This window comes from Diorhabda carinulata, chromosome X, assembly GCF_026250575.1.
Source record: "Diorhabda carinulata isolate Delta chromosome X, icDioCari1.1, whole genome shotgun sequence".
Lineage (NCBI taxonomy): Eukaryota > Metazoa > Arthropoda > Insecta > Coleoptera > Chrysomelidae > Diorhabda > Diorhabda carinulata.
The window spans coordinates 32,110,171-32,130,697 of NC_079472.1; the positions used below are offsets into that span (position 1 = coordinate 32,110,171).

General features: G+C 31.9%; 1 protein-coding gene across 4 annotated transcripts in view; it reads left to right on the forward strand.

Moving 5' to 3' along the window:
* LOC130902207 (pleiotrophin-like) overlaps positions 1-20,527 on the forward strand; it is a 71,426-nt gene that overhangs the window by 23,764 nt on the left and 27,135 nt on the right. The gene's annotated exons all lie outside the window — the stretch shown is intronic.

Here is a 20,527-nt window from a genome sequence, read left to right on the forward strand (position 1 = left end):
AAAACCTCAGTTGTTTCAGCTACAATGAGGTTCATGTTCTTAAGAAAATAATTACAATTAGAAATTGCGATTTCCAAGAATGACGGGCTAAATAGCAATAGTTTCAACGCTACTATTCCAGACGGAAATTGTTTGAAAAAATTCAGTTCAGTGTAGTTCAAAATATAAATAAAATCCGCTCCAAGTTTAAACAATCTATCTGCCCATTTCAACTCCCTTTGACGTTGGCGATCAGCATGTCAAAACTCTCTCTATCTTGAGCATCTCTTATCCCAGTCCATTCTCTAATATTCTTCAACCAAGACGCTTGTTTCCTTCATCTACGACCTTCAACTTTACTCATCATAATCAACTGGAGGACGTTAAACCGGCAACCACGCATTATGTGTCCCAAATAAGCTATTTACCTGCATTTAATGTTATCCACCAACTCACGAACTGCATTTTCTCTGTTAAGGACTGCATCGTTTGTTTGCTTAGCTGTCCATGGTATGGTAATTGATCAATTCCGTTTCTGGAATTGAAATTTTAAATTATGGTTAGAGAAGAGTGATCTCATTTTAAAAAATGTATGAGCATAAAATATATCAAACAACTTAAAATACCAAATGAATTACGAATCGATTAATATTTCGTATTAATGTATACAGTATGACCCAATTTAGTGATGTAACGTTAACTATAATGTTGTTAAAAGGCAATACAAAGATGTTTATGAGCTTTTTATTATTTTTAATAATTGAATTTAATTATTTCATTGTTATAATGAAAATGAGAGTGTTGCTATGTTGTAAAATCGACGATAACGTTAAATCTCTAAACTGGGTCATCCTGTATATATTATAATTATATTATAATAGACTCTCTTTGTATGCTCTGAGTCATTATTTCCTGTTTAGATTCTCTTCTTCATTTTTATTCTTTGTTTGTTCGTGATTGATTGAAATTTTTAAATTAACCTAACCTAACTTCTTTTCAAACAAACGTAAAACAATTACTTGTGACTTTAGTGACAATAAGTAATTAAAATAAGCAGCTTGAGCTATTACAACCAATATTAAAGGTATTGATCCCTTTGTTAAAAAGTGTTTTTTATTTGTATATGAGGTAAATATAAGTTTTTTGTTATTACTGATTCTATTATCATATTTAACACACTGTATTTATATAGTTACATCATTGATCATTTTTATATTTTGATTTCCGTCCATTTAAAATTTCCTCTGATAATGGTTTTCATAAAATAAACATGGATTTTCACTACGCTACGTTAAAAGGAAACCGTGATACAATCTCAAACAATGGGAATTTAATCCTTCAAGTTATGTGTGTTTTCCGGAAAGTTATGTTTACATTAAAAAAACGTACAAATATTTTCGCAGGTTTTATTCCAAAATATGTTTATTTTGAAGTATTTCATACTCGTTTTTGTGCCTTCGATCTCAAAGACATTTTTAACTCAGATGAAACTGGATTTTTCTGTAAATGTTTACTCGACAAAACCTTATCATTCGAAGGCGATACATTTGAAATATCAAAAAATGTCAATAATCTGCCAGAAACAAATTACATGTCCAACCATAAGGCTTGAATGAGCAATTAGCATAAGAGTATTGCTGATGTTGAACGTCAACTATAATACTAAAATTGACGAAGCTTGGAATCTAGTCATTGAAAGTATTATTGCAAAAGTTTATAAACCCCAAGCGTTTCTAAATACTGTACTACGATTGTTCACAAAAACTTCTAACCATTATACTTTAACATATGTCCAGCAGCCGTGGCTAATATGCTTTCTATTAGTTGACAATATGGTAGTTAAATTATACTGACCTTTACTTGTGTCACAGAAATGTAAAAGCATATTATTTACAATTCTGAGAAATATGAGTTTGACGCAGTTGGCGCCAAAATTAATGAGATTAATTACATTTTCTAATTGATAATTCCATGTTGATATAAATAAGTTATCAATAAGACATTTATAGAAATCTTATTTTTTCCAGCAGTCAATTGATTAATTTTATCTTTATTATGACCCAAAAAACATTAACTACGACAAACGTTGCCAGGCGTCCGAATAAAACCGAACATATGCAGTTTTTTTTGTGTCCCGCATGTTTGGCTTTTTACATTTCGCAAACGAGTGTGACCGAGCGCAAGCGACGAGAGTCGAGTGTCGGTCGTTCACGCAGGCCCAACAGATTACATGTTGACACTGTTGCCAAATTATTTTTATTATGTAACTCAAAGAGAAAAAGTTTTTCTTGTTCTATTGTTTAACTTGAAGAGAAAAAGTTTTTGATTATTTCTTTTTTCAGTTAAGAAAGTCTTATTATTTTTTTGTCGTACCGTATTAATAATAAGACAAAATCCTCAATAATGTAGAGTGTCCGGCTATTAGGTTTGGCAACCTGGCAACCCTAATCACGACTATATACCATAAAATTTAAACAAAAATGTATTTCCTCTAACCCACTAGTTTTTTATTGAACAAAACAACTACAGGGTGTTATAATTCATTACAAAAGAAAATATCTAGATTGTAGGACCCTTACAATAGCTTCGTTCGCGAGCCAATTTAGGATCGCTATAATGCTTAATTAATAACACATTAACACGGAACTGTTACTAAAATTTCAGGAGAGAGACTCACGAAATCAAATCTGAAAGTCTGGATGACTTCCGAATTGATTCGGGATCAGACCCACGAACAAAGCTAACACATTTCACTATTACAAATTCAAGTATTTCCATACGTCTCATCAGCGTATGCTCAAGACCCTTGACACTTTTTATAATGCTCTCATTCTCAATTTAACTTTCAAAGAATACATACGTTAAACAACGAGTTTAACGAATGAACAGTAGATATCCAAACAAAAAAAAATACAACTTAAAACTATTTAAACAAAAAAAAACTATTGAGTAACGCAATGCTAAGCGAAAGTTATGTTACCTCCCAGCGGCCATATTGGTATCATAAACGTCAAAGTTTTGGAATGTCCTTTTCTTAGTGCTCCTATGCCTAATTAAAATGACCAAATTTCTTAAAATTCCCATTTGAAGTAACGCAGTTTTTATGTAAACACAAGTGAGTAAATACGAGTCAATTAATCTCACCTTGTTTACATAAAAAGTAACAACTTCATGACGAATGGGGATTTGAATACATTTCAACACCTCCTTTTTATGCTAATACGTCGTGAAGTTGGCTACGGGTGCGAATTGACAGTCGGTTTAGTGTAGTAGTACATTTTCTTATAAATAATAAAAAGAAAAAAACTTTGTTAGAACACGGTGCAGTTTCATTTTAATAAAACTAAAAACAACGCCATCTCCATAAATAAGAATAAAATCCGTTTCTTGATAATAAAGTCCACCATTATATTTCTCCGCGCTGTTGCCGTGCTAAAACCTAGAATTTCTCATCGGGGAGTATTGCAACAGTTATTATATGGTGGAAGGAAAATTATGAATAATCCTATTAGGGATAGAGTTCAGAAACGGCGTTAACGTAGTAGGGGTTTCGAAAAGTAGCTCAATTTATGATGTACATCGTGCCCGAGGTAATATTTTATCTTAAAAATTAAAGAGCCCAAGGAAATTTCAACGTTGTAATGGGATTTTTATAGTCGAGCGTATATATAACAAGTTATAAGATGCAAATTAGTTCCCATACATTAATTAATAATGTAAAAATGAAAACTAACCTCACAAAAATATCACTGATATGCACCAGCTCCTTCATAAAAAGTCAATATGAAAAGAACTTTTAGGATCATAACAAAATTACAGTTGTGTAGTTTGATATAAAAAAATACGAGATCTTCAGTTTTAAAAATTTTTTTAGATCTGTTTGCGATGACGTCATCGTTATGGTGACACTAGCAATATACATCTCACTCTATATCTTTCTAGTTATTAAAACCTAAATTTGTTATTCTGCTGCATTCCCGCACTCCACACTGGTAACTTCGATCTCTTGTCAATCCAATCACAATAGAGTAAAGAGAGATAGAGAGTGGTATTTCCATATATATTATGTAATACTCCTATATGAACAGTTTCTATAAGTGGAAGGCGTTCCGACTAAGTGAAACAAATAGTTCTGTCTCTCCTCCGGGTGCTTCAGTTAGTTCTGCGCATCTTTTGCGCGCATGAAGCTTGCGCAGTATAGATGAGAAAGAGAGAATATTGTCGACACCGTATCGTAGAAACGTTTCTTCTCATAAAAACTGTCATTATCAGTATTTCATATATGATTTACGATGACGGTAAAGTAACTTAACCTAAGCTAGGATATCACAATTGAAAATCATAGAATCGTATGATGTGCTTTCAAGGTAACGGAGCCTAATCATATCCTAATCCACCAATTAGGTAACACAAAATGTTGCCATATATTAAAATGTTCTTCATATATTTAATATGTATATTAACGAGACAATGATACCCAATATTGAATAAAAAAGTAAACATATATGAATAGTATTAATTCTGAACAAATCTATTTAAACTTACTTTAAAAAATAATAGACATTTTGTTGAGATATACAAACAACGAGACTAAAATGATATGCTGAAAACTAATTCATTAAATCGTGCAACGCCGCCAGCCAAGGCGAAGTTTTTGTATCTCGAGTCGGGATTGTTGGTGTTTTTGTTTCTTTTTTTTTAGGATAGACTCGTAGAAGAACGTTTATTTTTAGAATAGAAAAACTTTCAATTTCTTTTTATATGACATACTGTTGAATATATTGTTAGAATTCTGTCCAATGATTAATTAATTTGATTCTTACTAGTTAAAAAAAAAATAAAAAACAAAACAACTAATTTGAAAAATTCAATCGATGCAATTTGAGTGAGTAAAGACGCAGGTTCGACCAAAAGAAGCAATAGAATGGTCACCATAATCGCCAGACCTAGAACTACGAGAGCTTCAGATAAAAGTTACAATAGCTGAGCGTTTACTTGGAAGATTTTGTTAAAGAATTTACTATTTGAGGTGCCGAAAGCTGCGAGTTCGATATCGCGATCCTAGGAACAAAATAAAAGCAGCGTGATTTGTTTATATTTATATAGAATATTTTTATTATTAATATTGTGTCTATAAATTATCAAAATTTTCATATTTATAGAAAATTTTTTATATTCAACGAGAAATTCGATATCAAATTGATGTATTCGAACGTCATGGTTAAAAACTGAACACAGTTCACCATATCATTTGAATAATTAATATTAGAAGGGGTTGGAATTCATTTAAATCGTTAAAACGGTTAATTGCATTAGAGCTTTATGGCTTTAATTTAACTGATACCGGTGACAACATCAAAAATTCTATTTTGTTAACGCACTGTTATTATTTTTGCATGAATGCGGACAATATAGTGGAATATATAAACCGCACTTAAAAGAATATACATGTACTGTAATTTATGTGAATATTACCCCTACAAGGTGGCGAGTGGAATTATTTTTTCTACGCCCATGTCTGTAAACGTCAACTGTCAACATTCCTTGTAAATGACATTTAACAATAACATGCACCTATGAGATCTCATAACATACATGTGCGTTTTGAGAATAAAACTTAAACTTGGTTTAATTGAATTACAATCAAATTTTTATTTACATAAGTCTTTATTTGGTCTATTTACACAAATTTAGTCAATTAAAAAGCATAAAAACTTTTAGCATTAGCGAGATATATTTAGGATTGAAAGAGTGCCCCTAAATGTAGGCAGCACATTATGCAATTTGTTTAAAAATAGGACACGTTGTCTTAAGTAGCATGTTATGAATAGACGTAGAAAAAGTATGGTACGTTACACGCTGCGCGGCTTCGTGCATCAAATTTTTCACTTTGGGCGCTACCGGCTTACAACTCGTGTAACGTGCTATACTTTTTCTACACCCATTCATAGCAGCATCGGTTATTACTTCATAATTTTCAAACGGTATACGATATCAAGTATTACCCAGAGTACCATCTCTGTGCTACAGAAAGTGTCAATCAAATTATTTAGTTAGAGAGGCGCTACTATCGCATGAGTGATAATTGACTCTTTCTAGAAATTCACAATAATTAATTAACATTCAGCATTATCTCAAAGTAGCTTTTCTTGGTTATATTTACTAAATTATTTTGTACTACGTGAATAGTTTAGATTTTATATACCAATATTTAATTAACGATTCTAGTGATTTAAAATTTTTTAACACTGCATACTTCACCCTATCTAAAATTCTACTCCCAGTAGAAAACATTTGAGAGAGGTCATTCAAATAAAACGGACGGAAGATTGAACTATCATATGATATCTCGTCCGACAGGAGCGCCATTCTGGTTAAAGTTTTGAATTATAATTTACCGTCTACAATCGGGCAGTTTTTAAGCTAAGCTCCCATATGAGAGGGTACTCCTTACCTCTACCCTCCATAAGATTGCCTGTTCGGCCAAAATAAACTGTGTTTGAATTGTCTAGCTTTTGTTAGACTTTTTACATTACGCAAACGAGCGTGGCCGAGCGCAGGCGACGAGAGTCGGTCGCTCACACAGACCGCACTCATTTTACACATTTACCCAAATGTACAGAAGTACTCAAAAGTTTTTAGAATGGAAAATTCATTTTAAACACATATTTTATCGTTCAAAGATGTTTGAGTATTTTTTCAGCGATAGAAAGCAAGACTTTTGCCTACTGAAGTGACTTCAATTCAAATTCAAAGAGAAAAACGAAAATTTTGAACTGGTGATTGCATTCAAAGAGGATATTAGAATCATGTACATTATTGCAGTAAAATATTTACGATCTTGGACAGAAAAGTTATACAAAGACAAAACAATTCACAGAGATGGCTTTAAAAGATGTTCCTGAATGGAATCAAGTTTCCGATACTATAAAGATCCTATTACAATATAACGTCAAAATTGACGATAGCAAATGTTTTGACCAACTGCAAAATCAAAGAAGTTATCGTCTTCAGACACTGAAGGTGAACTAAACTAAAACAGTTTATCTAACTAATTTATGAGAGAAGTCTACGTGAAGATAAAGAATTTGTGGATGATTATAGCTACTTCCAAGGCTGGTTAGGAAGTTATGACTGGCTCTGGCTCAAATTCCTTTTGGTGACCATCTTCATTTACACGAACAGCATCGAGGATGTCTTCATTTGAAACCTCAGCTGTTTTAGCAACTGCTTCATCGACGGTTTTATAATCTTGAAGCTTTTCAGGTTCATAAACGCTGGGAAGTTTTAGTTGTCGAATCCAAACCGCTAAAGGCAAGTTATTATTGTCATCTTCTTTTGCTGATTGGTCCTCCATCTACAAATTCCGTTTGACACTTTGGTCCATTGACTGGAGGACACTTTTGGTGTTTGCTGGTAGAAAAGAAAGTTGCATGTTTTTAAGATCGGATATTGCAAGATGTGCAGTGCAGTTATCTACCAGAAATGAACAATTTTTCCCTTAAGCTCAGAATTCCATTTTCTTCTTCGAAAATTTGACGCGATTTTGTTTTGTTAGAATCAGATGCTGATTGTGGTTGGATTGTTATATTAGTTTTCTTTTCACTGCACCAGTTTCCACTAAAACAGTGATTGTTTCCTTTGATAAATTCTTTCCAACACACTTTTCTGATTTGAATTTTAAAATTTCGTTTGGTGTCACTTTTTCCTATCTTTCTAAATTGTAGTCACAGTGGATTGGAGGGAAAGCACTGTACGTCTAAGAAATCATTCTGCTTTTCACTTTTTTCTATTGCTCTAATCAGAGACACTTCTTCTTCAGCAGTAAGCAATTTAAGTCTGTTGTTTTCACGCACAAGAAAAACAAATTTAACCACTAAATGCGGAAAGAACAACTGATGTAAACAGTCAGACCTATTCTTAAGATGGGGCCACCTTTTTTCGAAATATTTATATCTATTGTTATTATGAAGGTTGTTTTACGAATTTGATATTTATTAAAACCTCAATTCTCGTTTAATTTATTCCCTGATGAAGAATACATAGTTATTCGAGAGCTTTGAATGTATAATAACGCTTTTGTAATTCATTGCAACAATAGTCTGTTGACAAAATTTGGAAATAGATTTTTTACGTTAGTGTTTTGAGTTTTTAGAAATGAATTTTATATTGACCGCGAAAAAGGCCAAGACTGTCATGGCGTCTTGAATGACGTCACACTTCGCGACACAGCTGTGTTTGTTTATTACAGTCAATTGTGCTTTTTAATAAATAATAAATTTCTTGTATTATAAATATTGTATAGTGTCGCAATGTGAAATTACAACGATAAAAACGCCAGACAAATTATTCATACACGTTCCAAACAATAAAGAAATATGAAGAAATTGCTTTAAAATGACAAGAAGCAAGATGCTCTATCAACTAATTCCTCAAATTATTTCTGTGAAGATCATTTTGATGTAAGTATCAAACAAAATTTGATATAAAATGTTATAACTTAATTAAGTTAAAGTTATTGAAACTTTGTATTCGCTAACCTCAAAATCAGTATTTTCATTCCCCAGTGGATAAATGCGATTCCTTCTTCTTTTTTTCTTCTTCTTCACATATAAGTTTTAATACTGCGGACTTCCGATGAATAAAATTAAGTGTCAAGCATAACGGCGTCAATTTTAGTCAAATTACTGCAGTTTGCTCTGTTAAATCCTTATTCCATGGAAAATTATACCTGTCTTTCAAGATTAAACTAAAAACGAACTTTATTAATTTAACAATAATTGCTGAAAACTCGAAATAACCTGGTCACTTTATACAAAAATGACAGCTACAACATGGCGTTTCGCGAGGTGTGACGTCACGCTTTTCTGATTGATGTCACGTGATAAAACGCTTCGTTTTGTCGATTTTATTTTCCAAAATTTTGATTAGTCTCTTATTATTTTTGTAGAAAAGTTGTTTTTTTTATTTACTAATAAAATAGAATATAGAATACTCCGTATAAAAATTAATTCGTTATATTACTGAATTTATTTCGTTTTAAAATTCTGATTCATATTTTGAGAGGATCATTTACGAATACGATGATAACTAGATTTTCTTTATACTTTATCACAATTCTAAGGAAAAAAACATGAAAATTATAGCAAGAAATGAGACTGGCGGCTAGACACCGATTCATTAATTTCACATCTGGCCTTAAATTTAATCAGCGAGAATTCCCACCCACAGAAACAATTATTATAATGATGACTTCGGAGCAAGGCTGTTTTTGGATGAAGTGAATAACTTCGCTAAAACTGCATTTCCGAACAAATTACTAACCTTTCAAGAATGAACTTTTTTGTTGTTCCTTTGTTTCTTAAACGACAGACCGTCGATATTAAACTCTTTACATAAAAGAGGAATTTTACAATGCGAAAGTTCATACAAGAATTTTTAAAAGTTCTTGAATTTTTAATCTCTTCCTTCGTAGTAGTTCACGTCGAAATAAAAAATAATGCGGGTGGTCATTAAATTTTACTTAAAACTTCTTTAGTAAACAAAAGCAATATCATTATAAATAATGCGTAACAACGTTCAATAAACCATGAAAGAAATGAATTCAAGGTGAGTCTTCAGGAAACCAGTTACCTCTGATTCTGATGTTGTTTACACTGACACGCGTTTCGATAACCAAGTTATCGTCTTCAGATACTGAAGGCTTACATCTATGAACCCAGAACCCATAATTGAGTGTTGCTATTACGTCTTTCAACGGTCTGCTTGCAAGACAGGATCTGGGGAGATTGATACAGTAAGACCAGAAACATACTTTCTGTTTTTTACCAAACAACGGGCGATCCGAGTGTCACTAGTAGATGATGGAGATTCAAACAAATGCGCCTGATCAGTTTTCAAAGGACATCGACCTTTGGTAATGTCAAGTGATATCTATGTCTTCTATCCTAGTCTCCTATCGTCTTCATAGACTGAAAGTAAATTCTATCTGTAGCGGCAGCTTACCTTGAGCCAAAAAGGCCAGCTACTGACCGCGACCATGCGATTTGAGTTGATTTTTTTTCTCACGAGTCTAGTTTCTCTCTTTAACTTTATTGTTTTCGTAATTTTGTGCATGTAGAATGCAAGACATGACACTGTTCACTATATTTCTGGTGGAAATGAATTAACGCCGTAAATCTTAAATATAAATTTCGTTGCTTAAACGGTCAACGATGAGTCGAGCTCTAATTGCTACCGGAATTCCAGTAAAACTAAAAATAATCTTGATAAATATCTCTCGCGTGCTTTAGAGTGTTATTCCAGTTTGGAAGTTTGATATAACCAATGAATAAGGAGACTAATTATAGTGGAATGACTTTTAGTACTTAGTATTAACTATTCAGGGACGTAATAAGGTGAGAGACAAAGTTTGACAATATTTTGTTTTAAATTTGGCATTAATTCTACTATTAGATTCATTTCTCCTGTAGAACTACTTAAAAAAACATGACTTTTAGAAATATAACAAGTAGAATGTGATTCGCTGTGACCTGCTTTCAGAGGCGCTACTCAATTGATTATTTAATATTATGAACTCTAAACTCATTAAGTTATCGTTACTATAAATTGTCTGTGTTTAGTATTTCTGTCAGTTTTATATAATTTTATAATTATTGTATAAGAACTAATATATAAAAAAACCTGTAAAATTAATATTTGGTTCATTCAATTTGATATAACTTTAAATTATTAAATCCTCAGTTTGCTAAATAAATTGTTTTTGAAAAACAAGTTATATACAAATATATCGACCAAACTATTTACACAAAAATATGTACAAAACGTAAAATTAAACGAAAAGGGTATCTTGAACGTAGAAGGTAGAGGAATGTAGTTATGTTGATTTTTCATAAAACGTGTATCAAGTTTATAGGAGAGGAAGTTAATTGCATGCTATTAGGACATTCTTAACGTTATATATTTCGCATTTGCGGTTTTCATATCTCGTTTGCATGATTTTTCTTTCCTTAAATTATTTTTTTCGGATACAAAAACAGTCAGTTGTGGCTGGGAGTCAGATCTGGTATGTATAGAGCAGTGACGACTCGTGGTGAAAAATTTTAGTTGTTCTTCTCACTATTTCCCGTTATCGAAGTTCCAAATGTTTCATTCTTGCATTATTAGACATATAAGTAAATAGGGTTGAGATCTAGATACCATACAATAGGTGTGTGTCTCCTATATTAGCATTAATACCGTGTTAACATGGTATGTTTACCTTTCAATTCCTCCGAGCCCACTCAAATTTTGTTTCGTTATGAATAGATCAATATTCATCAAATACCCCTGGTAATATTCACCGTAAATCCCGTCATTTCATAATAGCACATCCTGATCCTTTAAATACAAAATCCCATCGGAATATCGGAATTAGTAGAGACACAATTATTATTTGGACATGATTTAAATACGTTAAATCCACATATTGTCAAAGGGGATAATTGATGTTACGGTTTAAATCAACCACATCAGCATATTGTATAAAACTACAGAATGTTCACTTAACGGACAAGACGAGATTTTCATGATATATTTCATAACCAAGTTATCGTCTTCGGAGATTAAAGACAGAAGGTAATATACTAATTTTCTTTTTCTTAAGATGCTTTATTTCATACGAACCATCACGAATCGATAATTCTCGATCTGAACTAAATATAACATCACTCAATAAGTCATCACTCAATGATATACAGATGTCAATGTCATTGTCAAATCCATATGACGTTTATGAAGTACCAACTGACAAAATTTCATGACATTACGATTGGTCAGAAAAAAGTGACAGCCATTTTGTTACGGCCGTAAAGATATCAGAATGTTTACAATTATGTACGAACATTTGATCATGAAAAAGTTTTTTTCAAAATAGTTTTCGCGTTTACTCACAGTCGATCAAAAAAACAAAGTGTCGTCACTCCGGAATCAAACGATCTATTTTTGTTTCTATTGCTGGGTATCTAAAATGGTTGAAAATTTAATAAGAATCTCCAAACGCATGCGTAAATATATTTCCCAGCTTATATTGATAAGTGCTGACATGTAGAGGTTGAGGTTGGAAACTTTTCAATCAACTTTCATTTGTATAAAATTTAATTTAATTATACTTTCAGATTAGTTATAAAATAAGATTACCTCAATGAGAAATTTGTTGTATTACCAAAATAAAATTACTATAATTAACTTAAGAACGTTGGAATGTTATTTCCTTTCAATACAATTATAACTAAAGCGAATTCTATTTGATTTGTGAGACGTTGACACGTTAAACGATTAAAATCCCTTATAGTCCGGTCAAATTAGACCAAAAAATAAGAGTGAAGCTATATGAATTCCAATCAAGCTGAAAATCAATGAAATTGTTTAAAATGTAATTAAAAATAAGTTCCTCATCATTCCATTGTGTGAAAAAAATGATATTCAATGTCAAAGGTCAAAAAAACGAGTTTTGCGCGATTTTCAGCAAAACGATGAGTTTTATCAAAAAAATACTTTGGACGAAAATTGTAGATCATAAAATTGTCTACAAAAAATGTTTTAATACTTTTTTTTCTACTAGTCATCGTTTCTGAGATATAACGATTCCAAAAATTGTAATCTTTAAAAAATGCAACTCCAACTGAAAAAACTATTTTCTTCTTAAAACCAGGAAAAGCTGAACATCAATCGAACATCTATTCATCAAAAATTTTATTTACTTTTGGAAAGTGTACTATTTTTATATAAAAATTCTCAAAAGTTTGAAAAACAAGATTTAGTTCAATGTGCTGAAGTTTTTAAAAACAATAATTCAACTCGACAAAAAGTTATTATCAACGGCACTCGCTTTCTTCTTTCTATGTATGGAGCTCCTAAAAAACTACCCTGCAGACTGGGGTTGGAGTTGGTCAACAATACGTTAGAACCCATTCAAACTTTACACCCACCACACACAATGTTTTGCAACTGCATAAGGGATGTAGTGCTGAATGTGGTTGCAAAAAGTCTGACTGTTTTGTTCTTTGGTATGTACACCTTGTCAAGGCTTTAATATTCCATACCAACAGTAGAGGATCCGTTTGATTCCAACGAGGCGACAAGAAGAAGAACAATTTGAAAATTACGACTCAGACGATTAAATTTCACAATTTTTTTTAGTTCAAATCATAATATCTCAGAAACAGTGATTTGTAGAAAAAACAGTATTAATGCGTTTTTTGTAGATAATTTTATGATCTACAATTTTTGTCCGAGGTATTTTTATGATAAAATTCACCGTTTTGCTGAAAATCGCGAAAAACTCATTTTTTTGACCTTTGATCTTGAATAACATTTTTTCCACACAAGGGAATGTTGGGGAACTTTGAAATTTTAATTATATTTTAAACAATTTTACTGATTTTCAGCTTGATGGGAATTTATGTTAACTCCGAATGTCTAAATTTACCGGACTATTAATAGTGTTTACGAGCCATCTACCGATATGACTGTTGATTCATTTTTAGGATTGAAGGGATGGTCATGAAAGCATTAGATTGTTTCCTTTCAAAGTATCTCCTAAGGGTTAAATAAACAAAAATAGAAATATAGCTAAAAGGCCATTTCATTTTGATGTTTTAAACGAAAAAAAATTATTGAAAACAAGTTTTTCTTATAAGGTTAAAAATTGAAAAAATACAAGAAAAATTTACTTCTTTACTACCACTTACTAAATGGTAGTAAAATAATGAGTAGGTTGAAAATATTTTTAGGCAAAATTCAAATATCAAATCATATATTTAATGCATTTAGACCCATAATTTGAAAGTGATTCCCTTCCAATCTTTCGTATTTTTTGCTTTTATTTCCTTGTTGAATTCCTCGCTGTTTACATCTTCATTCACTATCTTTTCGTTAGTCTTTCTTTTATCTTCATTCCTCCTTGTTTATGTCCATCATTTTTTCTGTTGTTCTAAAATCTGGTATTCTTTTGGATCTTATTCCATAATTCATCCCTCCTTTTACCCCCTCGTGTCCTCTCGAGTATTTTCCTTTCCCGTATATCCTCTGCTTTGTTAAGAATCCACGTTTCGCCTCCGCAGCTCTTTGTTGTTCTTATTATTGCTTTGTACATGAATTTATTATCGCATTGTTTACTTCCCTTCGTCATCTTTGCTTCTAGATTTCGTTCTTATTCACCGTGATCCTTGATACACATAACTTTGAACTTGTTCTAATGTCATCACTTTCTTATTCAGTTGTATTGAAACATTTCTTGTTGCTTCTTTCCTTTGTGATGTTCTCATTAACATGAGTTTAGTTTATTTTCGTTGACTCGTAGATTTACTGTCTTTGCCGTCTCTATGAAGGCTCTGCAAATTTCCTTAAGCTCGTCCTAATAGAATTAATTTTTTGCATTCGTTTTCTTAATAAGTATCACTTTTAACTTGATAACGTCATCTTTTGATGAAATTGTGAATCACCTTTGTTTCTTGAAGCGCCATCCATTAGTGAAACTTAAAAATTCCCTCTATAACATTATGGTTTAGGATAAAATTTAATTAATTTACGCAGCTTACAAGCTTTGTTTAATTAATTATCTCATGTAATTCTAGTATGCAGTTGTTGGGTAGGTATAAAATTCTTACGTTCATTAAATAGTCATTAAGCTTGGTAATATATAAGACGTTTCAAAAGCCATTACATTAATTAAATGCTCATTAACGAAAGTAGTATACAATATGTTTACTTTACACCGAGCATTACAGACAGTTTATTTAGGCTCAAAAAGATTGTTGTTGGATTTATTTTCGATATCAAAGCTTCTGTTAAAGTTTGTATCCCGAACGTACAGTTTTAATTTCGAAAAAAAAAAAGAAATTAAGAATTCTTTCAACGTGTCGATGTTAATTTATAGGTCAAAGCGACCTAAAGTCTTTATAATACTTAAAGAACAAAACGACAATAGCAACAGAAAACTTCGTGGAACAAATAAAAGTTCTCCGCGTAATTAGAGAGGTTTCCCAGAAACCAAACATTGACGAAATGTTTACCAATAGTTTACAGTTTTAGAAAATTTTCTTATCGTAAAAGATAAAACTCTTCAGACGTAGTTATAAGTAATTTATTTCTAAATTTTCTTACCTACCACACTATTTGGAATTTCCACAAATTAAATATTTGTTTTTGAAAGGCAATACGCCTACGCAAAGGGGGTAGTTAGATACGGAGACGCTGCATCAGCATTTAAGAGCAGAGATGTCAAACTCAATTCTGCAGAGAGTATTAAATTTTGAATTCGTAGGTGGGTCAGATTGAAAATGAAAAAAATAATGGTAATGGAAAAGTTATAGAAGATGGTAGGTAATTATGTTGAGTTCGAGGAACCAGATACCTGACAAGCTCATTGATGTCAGGTATCATATTCGTTGTACTAATTTTAAGAACTGATTAGAGATGTTCATTAGTAAGTCTTGGGCGATGTTTGATCTTTTCAAGACTGAAAATATCTGTTAACATAAATAGAAAAATACAGAGAATGCGTGCTGCATGCTTTTTTAATTCCGGGTAATTATCCAAACTCTAATATTGTTTATAAAATGTAAGAGCGTTTATCTCATTGAATTATTCTTTCAAAATATTGTCCGTTTGAATATCTATAAACTCAATTTGCAAATTTATCATCATCATCATTATCATTATCATTTATTGGGCATTCCATTTCATTTATAGTGAATTCTATTTAATGGGAATTCCATTTCATTTATTGGGAATTTCATTCATTGTGAATTCCATTTATTGGGAATTCCATTTCATTAATTATGAATTCCATTTCATTTATTGGGAATTCCATTTCATTTATTGTGAATTCTATTTATTGGGAATTGCATTTCATTTATAGGGCATTCCATTTCATTTATTGGGAATTCCATTTCATTTATTGGGAATTCCATTTCATTCATTGTGAATTCCATTTATTGGGAATTTCATTCCATTTATTGGGAATTCCATTTCATTCATTGTGAATTCCATTTATTGGGAATTCCATTTCATTCATTGTGAATTCCATTTATTGGGAATTCCATTTCATTCATTGTGAATTCCATTTATTGGGAATTCCATTTCATTTATTGTGAATTCCATTTCATTTATTATGAATTCCATTTCATTAATTATGAATTCCATTTCATTTATTGGGAATTCCATTTCATTTATTGTGAATTCTATTTATTTGGAATTGAATTTCATTTATAGGGCATTCCATTTCATTTATTGGGAATTCCATTTCATTTATTGGGAATTCCATTTCATTCATTGTGAATTCCATTTATTGGGAATTCCATTTCATTCATTGTGAATTCCATTTATTGGGAATTTCATTCCATTTATTGGGAATTCCATTTCATTCATTGTGAATTCCATTTATTGGGAATTCCATTCATTTATTGGGAATTCCATTTCATTTATTGGGAATTCCATTTCATTTATTATGAATTCCATTTCATTAATTATGAATTCCATTTCATTTATTGGGAATTGCATTTCATTTATAGGGCATTCCATTTCATTTATTGGGCATTCCATTTCATTTATTGGGAATTCCATTTCATTTATTGGGAATTCCATTTCATTCATTGTGAATTCCATTTATTGGGAATTCCATTTCATTTATTGTGAATTCTATTTATTGGGAATTGCATTTCATTTATAGGGCATTCCATTTCATTTATTGGGAATTCCATTTCATTTATTGGGAATTCCATTTCATTCATTGTGAATTCCATTTATTGGGAATTCCATTTCATTCATTGTGAATTCCATTTATTGGGAATTCCATTTCATTCATTGTGAATTCCATTTATTGGGAATTCCATTTCATTTATTGTGAATTCCATTTCATTTATTATGAATTCCATTTCATTAATTATGAATTCCATTTCATTTATTGGGAATTCCATTTCATTTATTGTGAATTCTATTTATTTGGAATTGAATTTCATTTATAGGGCATTCCATTTCATTTATTGGGAATTCCATTTCATTTATTGGGAATTCCATTTCATTCATTGTGAATTCCATTTATTGGGAATTCCATTTCATTTATTGGGAATTCCATTTCATTCATTGTGAATTCCATTTATTGGGAATTTCATTCCATTTATTGGGAATTCCATTTCATTCATTGTGAATTCCATTTATTGGGAATTCCATTCATTTATTGGGAATTCCATTTCATTTATTGGGAATTCCATTTCATTTATTATGAATTCCATTTCATTAATTATGAATTCCATTTCATTTATTGGGAATTGCATTTCATTTATAGGGCATTCCATTTCATTTATTGGGCATTCCATTTCATTTATTGGGAATTCCATTTCATTTATTGGGAATTCCATTTCATTCATTGTGAATTCCATTTATTGGGAATTCCATTTCATTTATTATGAATTCCATTTCATTTATTGGGAATTCCATTTCATTTATTGTGAATTCTATTTATTGGGAATTCCATTTCATTTTTTTTTTTGAAAGTCTTCAAAACGATTGTTGAATTCCGTAATCAAATTTTGTAGAAGTTGAGAATACTCATCCAATTTTTTTTGCTTGTTTGTGCCAAATGTTTTTAAATGAGGGAAATGATCCAAAGTTTGATCGTTTACCTGATTTTCCCACAGCCTCTTTTTTGTTTCAAAGGATTGAAAATATGAATACATTTGAGTGACAATCAGATTTTTACCCTGTAATTTTATATTCAGAACAGTCTGTGTTTATTAATATCTACCAAAAAGGCACAATCAATTCACCAGTCATTGTCATAATTAATGCCTTTTTCTAACATGAAAGCTTGAATAGGATTACGAAATGCAAAAAATCTTTCTAAAACTACTCTTCGACTGAGCCAACGAATTTCGGTGAAATAAGAAAATACTTTTCGTCCAAATCTTGTAAAAATTGCACGAACTGTCGATGATTTAGTCCTCTGCTCCTTATATAATTCACAATTTTAATTATAGGTTGCACTTCCTTTCTCCAAGTATCAAATACTCAATTCGTAAAGCTCATTGAAACGTCAAAACCGTTTTAAAGTAAAACAAATCGATCTCGAAGTTGTCTTTTGTACTCGCTCACACGAGTTTAGAAATTTAAAATTTCCTGAAGGGAAATATTCGAAATCTCTCGAGTAAAATGTTTTCTGTTACCGATGTATAAAAATCACATTCTAGTAGCCCGTTAGGACGTTACGCTTTTCGAATATAAACACAACGAAAATACGTTTCTTCGACTTTAAAAATGTTTTGTTAGATGTTATGGAAAAACTAAAAATAGATCTCGATCCCGTTAAGCACGTGGTAAATAAATGTCTTTCCGGAACGTTTCGAATTTTAACCTAAATTAGAAAATTCATTAACGAATATAAGAAACTAAAAATAATATACTATTATAGACTAGATTTATTGTGGTCTATAACTTAATTAGTGCGATTTTTTTCTCAAAATTTGAACGATTATTTAAGAAAAACATTATTCAAAGTATTGCCTATCCGAAGCTATAACCTTTTCCCATGTCTCTGGCAATTTGTGGATCCCATTCCAAAAGAACTGGCAGCCAAGAATGAAACAAGCCAATTTTTGATATCTTGTTCTGATGTAAACCGTTTTCCAGTGAGGGCGCTCTGCATCGACTGGAACAAATGGTAGTCAGAACGGGCAAGGTCTGGGCTATAAGACGGGTGAGGTAAAACTTCCCATCCACTATTTTCCAAATAATTCTCAAACGAAATAGCAACGTGGGGTCGAGCGTTGTTATAACGGAAAATTATTGCCTCGTGTCTGGTCGCATATTCCGGGCGTTTTTCGGGTACTGCTCCCTTCAAACGGATTAATTGTGTCCAGTAGCGTTCTCCATTGATGGTTTCACCCGGATTTAGCAGCTCATAATACAGCACACCCTTCTGATTCCACCAAATAGAGAGCATTACCTTCGCGCCATGGATATTCTGCTTTGTCGTTGAATTGGCTGGTTGGCCAAGTCTCACTTATGATTTCTTGCGCATGAGGTTGTCGTAATGGATCCATTTTTCATCACCAGTAAGAATCCGATGCACAAATGACGTTCCAGCAGCATTTCGGGCATGCAAAACCGCCTTTCGACGTCTCTCGGTTTGAGTTCATGTGGAACCCAATTTCCTTGCTTTTGAATATATCCAGCCGCTTTTAAACGTTTTGAAATGGATGCTTGTATGGTGGATGGTGCTCTTTTTGTATTTGACAACAATCTTCATCGAGTAATGCCTCCAATTATTGATCTTCAAACTTTTTTGGCTGCCCAGGACGTTCATAGTCTTCCAAGCCAAAATCACCATTTTTAAATCGTGCAAACCATTTTTGACACGTTCGCTCAGCTAGAGCATGTTCACCATAAACTTCCACCAAAATACGATGACTTTCGGCCGCATTTTTCTTGATGTTAGAGTAAAGTTATAGACCTAGACGTTAATTTCATAAAATCCTAGAGGTTGATGTTGTATGAACACGTAGAGGTCACAAACGTGATAAAAAAAATTATATTGGGAACCAAGAAGACGACCAAAAAAGACTTAAGACGTTAACGCAAGATCAATAGAATAAATTGTGAAGAAAGAAGATGATCAAGTGCCATGTGGGATAATTCAGTGCACTGAAATCGAAGAGCTTCAAAATTTCGATCGATATTTCCTAGAAATGTATTGGCTCTGTTGGCTTTTCCCAATTGACAGCTGTTAGAAGCAAAAAAATTATCCCCTTGACGCTTGTAGGATGTTTTCATGACATATGGTTATTTCATTGTTTAAAATGTCATAGTATTAGAATAAAAAGGAAGTAATTTGAGCTGGTCGAATGTAGATTTGTCATGAACAATTCATTATCAACCACGAAACTCGCAGCAACAATAATAATTACATTTTGAGGAATACATATGGGCTGGCGACAAACTAATTTCGGTTTTGTAGTATAAAATGATCTTTTGCCATATTTTCTGGTCAAAAAAACTGAACCAGGTACTACTGAAGGTCATCGTTATTAGTAAAAGTATGACAATTCAAAAAATTATACCCTTTACACCTGTAGGATGTTTTAATGTCAATTGTATATGGTTATTTCATTATTTAAAAGGTAGATTTGACGTAAACAAGTCTAAAGAGAACATTATCAACCACAAAACTCGTGGCAACAATCTTTTTTTATTGAAAATATTGAAAATTTGGCTATAAATAAGCACAGGGACAGTAAAATCATGTTTTGCCATATTTCTTTCAGTCTCATGATTCCGCGCTCGTAAATTTTCTGGTCCTTATCAGCAAAGTGCGACTGAAGGTCATCGATGATTCAAAAAATTCCGCAAACTTCGAAATAAATGGTAATCAGATGGTGCCAGATCTGGCCTGTATTAGTACAGTGAACCAAGCAAATCACCAATTTTAAATATCTTCATGGATTAGTTTGAAATTTTGACAGAAGCTCAAAAATGATGCAAGTAACAAACCTGATTTGGTACCAATGTATGC